Here is an 8,584-nt window from a genome sequence, read left to right as displayed (position 1 = left end):
AGGTAGGGCTAGACTTGCAGGCTGGGCTGGGGAGTTGAGCTCAGGTCTGTTTGCTCTGCAGGACTATTGAGAGATGGCAGAGGACAGAGACTTTAGTGCCTCTTGTTTTGGGGGTTGCCATGAGTTGGTTTTCCTCTGTTGGACTTTTGAATTCCATCCATTTACCAGTTTTGCTGTATTTGCAATGGGCTTGCCTTTCATTGGTTCCCATAAATACCTTGCAGAGGGCACTCATCACTTGGTGTTCCTTCCACTGCCCTTGGAACATTCCTGATGGATTTGGTAACACTCCATGTACCTTTACTGCAGTTCTTATTAGCTTTTGCTCATTCCTCTTGATGTCCTTAGCCTTGGGTCGATCTGATGTGAGATCCTCTCATAATATTAATGCAGTACTTGGGGAATCTTGATGGGCAGCTGCTTATTGCCATAGAAACCAGGTCTCCTTGCAGTGATATTTTAGCTGTTGCTGCTTTTTAGTGAAATAAATGGAATAGAGAAGTGCTGGAGGAAGAAGCAGAGCTTGTTTTGGATCATAGGAATGTGGTAGGTTTTGCCTCACTGCCACCAGTAGCATCTTTACTGCAGGATTTATATACACTGTTTATATTTTTATATATGTAAATTTTTTTTATACTGGGGGTGTATTCATATTCCTTGTGGCCTGTGTCTTTCAGAGAGCTGATACTGATTCAATGTTCTGTAGGAAGTTAAAGGAGACAAATGTCTCCCATTAGAAAAATCAGCTGACAGAAGGAATAATAAAATGCACCACAAACATCTGACATGGAGGAAGTTATTTTCCCCTGGACAGAAACAGGGCAGGTAGCTTCCCTGTATTTATAGCCAGGGAAATCTTTTAAAAAGATTAAGTGCAATTGCAGGTTAATCACTGATAAGGTTGTAACGAAAGTAAAAGCAATAAGCAGGTTTGGGGATTAGACTCAGGTCCAGAAAGAAATTGCAGGATAAATGGAAAGCCCAGTTAAATGGTGTTTAATTAGAAAGCTTGAAATAAAATTAAGCACTTCAACCTTGAAACCTGCAGACCTTAACCAGCAGGACACACTCCTAGTTCTGGGGACAGTCTGTAACCCACTTTTTCTGTCTATATATATTTTTTTTTTCCTTTTTGTAGCTCTGCTTTGAGCGACACTTGCATATAAATCTGTCTGAATCCCTTTTACCTTCCCCTAAAACTGAGCTAATACAGTCTGATTTCTCTGCTATGAGCACACAGCTCCTTTTAAGTGCAGTAATGGTCCCACTGGAGTTAACACCCTGAAAAAATGCCAGACCACCTTTAGGGAAGGGGCCACACAGAGGTTCACAAACCTATGGATGCCCATGACAGCAACAGCTTAGGCTGAGCTCAAGCTCAGCTTTTCCTTTCTCATTCTTTCCTCCTTTACCTGTTCTCATTTTCTGGTTTTGGGATGAAACTTGCCCACTTTGGTTCATGCCCTCGGGTGAATGTTTAAGGGCAGTATCAGTGAGCTGGGTTTGAAGAATTGAAGCCTAGAAACCTGAGTTCTTTCATGCAGCTTTCCCTGCTTTCAGAAGTCACTTGATGTGTGAGAAGGGCTGGAAGTCCAACAGTTAAAGTCTCAAAAGAGAAATCTGAGAGGAAATGTAAACAACTGGAGAAGTGAGATAAATCATGCTGTGGGGATGCCAGGAACACTCCTGCCAGCTCCGGGCTGTGACATCCTGGGGACAACCAGCGTGCCCCACATTGCTTCACAGGGTTTGCAGATGCTCATTTTGCAAACCTGAGCTCAGCGAGACGATCACTGCCCCCTCCCCAGCGGGGCTGGGTGAGCATCCAGAGCATCCCGGAGCCCCAGCCTGAGCATCCGTGGAGGGTCCGAATTCCCCCCATGGTGAGCATCACATGAGCTCCCCGCGGTGCTCTGCCTTAGCAATAACCAGAGGAATGAGGAGCGGCCAGCCCGGTTACTCACTGCAGATAAGAGGCTCTTTTGTGCTGCAGAAATGCCGATATCACGTGCGGGTCCCTGCGCTGCCATGGTTACTGCCACCGTCGGAGCGGCTGTGGCACTGGCAGGGTTTCTGCCCTTCCCTTCTCAGGGTGAACCCCAAAAACCTGCGCTGTGCCCCAAAAGGGAGCCCTGTGCACATCGCTGTTATCAGAGCCCTGCCCCGCCGCCCTGCACTGCTCTCCGGGTTTTGTGGATTCCTCCTGAGATGGCAGCAAAAAAATGGGAAAACAGCGCTGCGGCTTGGGTGGGCAGCGGTGGGCTGAGCCCCATTTCCTGTTTTTCTGGCATTAAGAACAGCTTGACCTCTTGGCACTCTTGCTTTTTGCACTAATGCTCTTCTCATTAAAGTGCTTTCCTGAACACTAATTAGGGCGGTTTTCCTTTTGTAAATTAGCCTGATACGATCTGTGTGTCTTGGCAGACACCCTCCGAGCAGGAACCCCGGGCTTTGCGTTTGATCGCTGTTTATTTTGCAAATCTCCCCAGTTTCAATGTTCTTAACTGCCTTCTAGAAAGTGCTGGCAGGTGGAGATTAATGGGAAGGAAATGGAGCTTTCCAGCTGGCCTGCCTTGAGAAACAGGAGAGATTTTGGTGCTACAGGGGCCTTCCAGTTGCTGTGGGTTAATGGGGTGCTGTGGGCACACAGAAGCTCCTTCCCATCCCATCGTGGCATCCTTGCATAGTGTGCACTGGAATAACAGGGCTGCAACCTGAACCAACCTTTTAACAGGCAATATAAAACAGAAAATCAAATTAACGCATTCATTTTCTGCACTTAAAGCACTTCTTGTGACCACAGGAAATGCTCAGACCCAAGCAACCCCAAAGCCATCTGAGACTGGATGTCTGCAGACACAGGGAAGTCCACCTGTCTGCCACTGCCCCTAAATCAGCAATTTGCTGGGGACCAATGGTGCTCAGGAGGGGATGGACTTTAATCAGCTCTCATTTCTTAATGCACTGGCAGATGGGAGCGGAGGGGACGGCGCAGTCTCCATCTCTGGCCACGGATGGGACAGAGCCACAGGAGATGGGCTGAGCAATTCCGTGGTGAAGGCAACGCTGGCTGCAGGAAGCCATCCTCTGCCTTGGCTTGCTGGGGAGGCTGGAGTGAGGGGAGCATCCCTGGGGAGCCCCACCACTCTGCACCAGCACTGGGACCCTGCTGGGACCAGGCACCATTAGGGACCAACATTACAGCAGCAGGTCCTGGTCCGTAATGAGGGAAGAGGAGAACTGCAGGGAGGCTTCACTCAGGGACCCCTGAGGCTGGGACAGAGTCAACAAAGCCCCTGATGAAAGGAGAACGATTTTTCGGTGCTGGTGTGCCAGCCCTGTGGCACCACGTGTGAAAAGCACGGTGAAGGATCCCACCCCAGAGCTGCTGCCAGCATCAGCCAGCCCAGCCCGCTCCCGGTGTCTGAGAGGGCTTGAGGAGGGCTCCCCACGAGCCATACCCAGAGCTCAGCCCCTTCCCAGGCTGAGTGAGCCATGCACACTCTGTGGGTGCTGGCAGGACTGTCGGTGCAGGGCTGGAGCTGGGGGAGCAGCAGGAGGAGCAGGATGCAGGCTGTGGAGAGCATCCCTGCCCACAGCAAGGAGTGTGAGCACCACAGCCTCGAGGGCTGCTCCTGCAGACCCAGGGGCACCATGAGGAGACTCACCTGTGGAGGAGGATGCTTCCAGAAAAAAAGCCCTGGACAAGGGTTGGCCTGGATGGTTCCACAGGTGAGAGCAGTGGTGGGGGCTGGGGGCAAGCAGGGTCTGTGGGGTCTGTGCCAAAACCAAAGGCTGAGGGTGAAAACCAGCACAATGCCTTTGGATTGGAGTTGTTTTCATGAAACATCCCTGGATGTTTGCACAAGGCTCTGTGTTTATTTTGCTGTTGCTTCCTACGGGGGTTAACTCAGCTGCACGTTTTGTCTGGTGGGCTGAAGGTGAAGATAACTGAATAGAGATTCCTGGGCCCAGAGAGCCCTGGTCCCACCTCAGCTGGGACACTGAGTGCCCTGGCCATGCCTTGTGTACCATTTCCTTCTCCATCTCATCCTCATTGTTTCACCTGACACCTCTCTTGGATCTGCAGATAGATGTGAAAGCCCAGGAAGGTTTACATGACGTTCCCAGCAGGCTGGCAGTTACTCCATGTCAGTCTGCATAAACCCTGCCTGTGCTGCCAGCTTTTCCTTAATGTCTCCTGTTTTTCCAGTTGTGAGTGATTGCTGAAGGGATCTCCTGGCAGAGAAGACTCAGGTTCACCCTTCACATCCCGTTCACCTCTAAGGCACATGCATGGCAATCTGGGTGTGGGTCTGCTCCTCTCCATGAAGAGAAATTAAATCTGCTCACGCGGCGCCGGGCGCAGGCAGCACAGCTGAAACGTGTGGCTGTTTAATATTCATTGGGCGTAGATGTAAAACTTTTCTGTTCTAAAATAGTCTTGCACAGTGCTGTGCTGCTCCTTTTTCCCTAAACCTTAGCAGGAGGCTGGAATTCAATGTTTCCTTTGCTTGTCTTTCCCGTTTTCCCCCGGCTCAGCCAGGAAGCAGAAGACCCTCACTGGGTGTAAAACCTGCTTTGAGGACAGATCCTGGCACTGTGTTTGCAGTTTGTAATTCTATAGTCTGCTGAGAAAGGATCTTTGAAGCACCAACACAGGAACAAGACATTATGCTTTTGTTTTGAAACAGGATGAGCTTCCATGGTAGTTATGCATCTATTTTTGTGTTAATAAGAAAACACCATTTTTCCTGTAAAATTTTGGCAGGTGGAGTCATGGGTCTCTTTGATGACTGAGTGCAGTTTTCTTCGCTATCTCAATTGCACCTTAGAATTAAAAAAAAAAAAAAAAAAAGAAAAAGAAAAAAGATAGTCTAGTCCCAGTTAGGTCCATAATAATTAAATCACCATGAAATATGCTCCAGTAAGCTAAACTAGAAGGACCTCAGCCTTTCTCCTTGGTGAGTGGGAAGCTGTGATAGCATGGGGTGGGCTGGAATGCTCCAGCTCAGTGCAGATAAAAGTGGGGAAGAGCTCACCCAGCAGTGAATGGAGGCAGTGGGAGCATCCCCACATTGCCAGGGAAGTGGGGACTGGATGCAAACGCACACCTGGGCAGGGCTGGGCCCAGGCTGTGGTGAGGGATTGCTGCTGCCGGCTCTCAGCAGTGCGGTGTGAGCACTGGGATCCCCATTATCCACGGGAAAATAATGTTTCCATCCCCCCGGTGCCAAAGCTGCAGAGCAGCGTTGCTCCAGCATCCCGCACACACCAGCCCTGGGATGTGGAGCGGCTGGACCGAGCCTGTGAGCATCCCCAGGGCACAGAAAGGTGACACGGAGAGCCAAGGACCTGAGGGGCCAGCGTGCCGAACCCGAGCCTCCATGGACTCTCAGTGGGATTTTGCAGGCAGCTGGATATCGAGCAGTCAAAGCCGGTTAGCAGGAAAGCTGTGTAATTCCATCGGTGATTATCCCACCTCGTTTGCATATCCATCCCTTTGTCGGGCGCAGCTCTCGCGATGCAGCCGGGATGCAGCTGAGTCCATCGCTCATCACAATATTTCCCTTTGCATGGGTGCATTTGCTTTATGACCACAGGGCTATTTCCCTCTTCCCTGCAGAGGCTCTCGCTGATTCACCTCTGCCCATGCCTAAATCAACTGGATGTTATTAGTGAGCCCTGCATTCCTCCAGCCCCTGTCCCAGCATAGCACAGCCATTTACTACAGCCCCAAAACTCTATTCCCTAAATTATTCAGAATTCCTGCGTTTGCTTCATTTCTCCTCCAAAGACAAGCACACTTTGGAGGGCACTAAAAATAAATGGGTTTGCTGAGAACTGAATCTATTTCTTAAAGAGATGGCTCCCCTCCTTTCTGCCTGTGCAGAGGGAAGCCTGCCATTGCTCACCGTGTCACCAGTGTCACCCAGCCAGGGTAACAGGCTCAGTGGCATTGTGGGGACTTGGCTTCACAGAGAAAATGAGCACCAGAAGTAGTAAAAATCTTAAAAGATCCTAATTGCACACCCACTTCAGATAGTTCTTTAGTTAAAAAGAATTGCAGAAAGCACCCAAGGTCCTGAGCAGAGGGTCCCAAAGATGCTCTGGAAGCACTGGCTGGGGGAGTGCTGGTGGGCTCCTTCCAGACCAGGAGGACCAGGATTTCCTCCTGGCATGCAGCCATCTTACCACTACAGCCAGAATTTTTATTTGCTGGATGAAATGGCCTTGGTGGAATTCACTTGGTGTTAAGCCTCCCCCTCTCTGGGTCTGCTCCAACCAGCACGGGCATCCCCCAGCCAGCAGAGAGGGTTTAGCCTCAGCAAGGACACCTCGTGATTATTCTTAGCCTTGTTTCCAAGAAGTGCTTTATAAGCAGGAGCCTGTGTTGATTAATGCCATGAAACATTAATGACTTAGGAGGTGAGCTGCAGTCCTCCCACAGAGCAGCTCTGCACTCCCCAGCAGCCAGAGAGGCACAAAGATGAACCCAGCACTGTTTTGCTTAGGCCAAGCACAGGCATTAAAGCCAAACCCAAGTTGTACCTGAAGCCAGCTGAGAAATATGACAAAGGTAAAAGGTAGGTAAAAGGGAGAAGGAGGCTGAGGTTTGGTTAGATGGTGTGCACTGAGATAAGAAATTCGGAAGGGTGGAAGAGTCACCCACCCAACGCTGCTGCATCTCACATGGCACTGCCCTGGCTGCCAGCACAGCAGAGGTTTTGTCTGCCTGAATGCAGCAGGTTGAAAAAGGTGTTGCTTTTGCCATTTGCTTGATCTAGAGAGGGTTTGCATGGGGGACACAGGCAGCGCTGAGCCAGGCATGCTGCAGCTCCCAGCTGGACCAGATTCTTGGCTGTGGACAGGCTCTGGGCTGCCCTGGGCTGCCCAAACCCAGCCTAATGGCTCGAGGGGCTTGGCCAAAGTGCTGAGCTGCAGGGACACCACCAGCAGCCAAAGCATCCCAGTGTGCTGGATTTTGGCAGCGATCCTTGAAACACCCCTGCCCAGCTCCTGCTCTCCACCCAGTTCCACATAACCCTATCACAAGGATCAGAGCCTCAGGGTTGAATTAATGCAACTTGGGAACTTTAAAATGAGTATTAAATTTCTCAGGAGCATGCTAAGGCTTAATTAAAGCTCCTGTCATTGTGTGAAAAAGCAGTGTAGGAATGTAGGAATGCAGGGGGCTCGTTCCTGCTTTGCAAAGCATTTCATGTCAGTTTGGCAAACCATGCCTCAGCAAAGCCGAGAAATGCCTTCACCTCCTCAAGGAGGAGCAAAATTAGGATAATGAGCTGGTTTATAATTAATTGTGCTCTGGGGACACGTTCTCACGCTGTCTGATGCCTCAGATGGGAATTTTCTACAGGGAGCATCCCAACATACAATAGGTTTCAGGTATCAGGTGTGCTCCCACCCACATTCCTAGGCCAGGTTATCGGGTTGCTCCAAGGGAGGGTAGGAGGAGTTACATTTTTTTCTGGCATTTGGGGAATTTTTTAGCTCTCTTACAGATGTAGGTTAAATATTTGCTCAGGGCAGAACAAACACCCAATACAAAGGGCCTCACTCAGTGATGTGTTTCGATCGCTGGAGCTTCCCTTCATCCAAGTAAAAGGCGAATTAACCTGCCTGACTTCATCGCGCCACAGCAGCGATGCTTTTCAGCTCCAGCACGGACTGGGCTAAGAGCAGAGCTAAACCCGAGCCGGGGTCACTGTCCCCGGGCAGTGTGCGGCGGGCTGGCGCTGTCCCCGCTGGGCAGATGTTTTAGCACTGATGGTCATGGATGTATCGAGCCTCCCCGCTACCTGCTGGGTGCTGGCAGGAGGTGCTGCTGGCGGCCAGCCCCGCTCCTCGTTGCCGTTCCTCTGCCTGCCTGCAAAGCGGCATTTCTAAAAATACCTCCGGCGATGTCGTCAGCCGGTGCTCGCTCAGGTCACGGAGACGTGACAGCCAAGGAAAGGAGGATGGGAGCATCGCTGGGGGACCAGGCTGAGATTATCCCAGCCAGCGTCGGTGAATCCCTGCGGAGAGGGGGGCATGAGCAGGGTACCTGCAGGTGTGCCTGCAGCCCCCCAGACTGTCCAGCAGCAAGTGGGAATTCCCTGGGATCCACAGTGCTCCCTTGAGCCAAACAGCATTGCAGTACAGGGAAAGGGAGCTGGTGCCTGGCCAGCAGCGTGCAGGCAGGGTAACCCCACTTCAGGATCCCTGGAGAGCCTGTTCCTGCTGTGCTGGGCTGCCAGAGAGCCACGCCATCCTTGCCAAAAACAGCCCAGCAGCTGGGAGGGGTGGGTTTTGTAACGCTCACAGGTGACTATTTGAATAGGGCTGTTGGCACAGAACCCTTCCTGCATCTCGGATTTTGCTCCATGCTTATTCATTGAGTTATTCTTCTAAACTGGGGAATTCACACATGTGCCTGCTTAATGTAGACTTACTTGATGTAATTGATACAACTTATGTGCTTTGCATAATTGCAATACCATTAAAAACCTGAAGCATTCAAAAGCCAGGAAATTACTTACCAGTTAATGTAATTTACATAAACATTTATTTTATTCTTTACAGC

This window comes from Catharus ustulatus, chromosome 11, assembly GCF_009819885.2.
Source record: "Catharus ustulatus isolate bCatUst1 chromosome 11, bCatUst1.pri.v2, whole genome shotgun sequence".
NCBI lineage: Eukaryota > Metazoa > Chordata > Aves > Passeriformes > Turdidae > Catharus > Catharus ustulatus.
Note: the sequence above shows the minus strand (reverse complement) of the source record.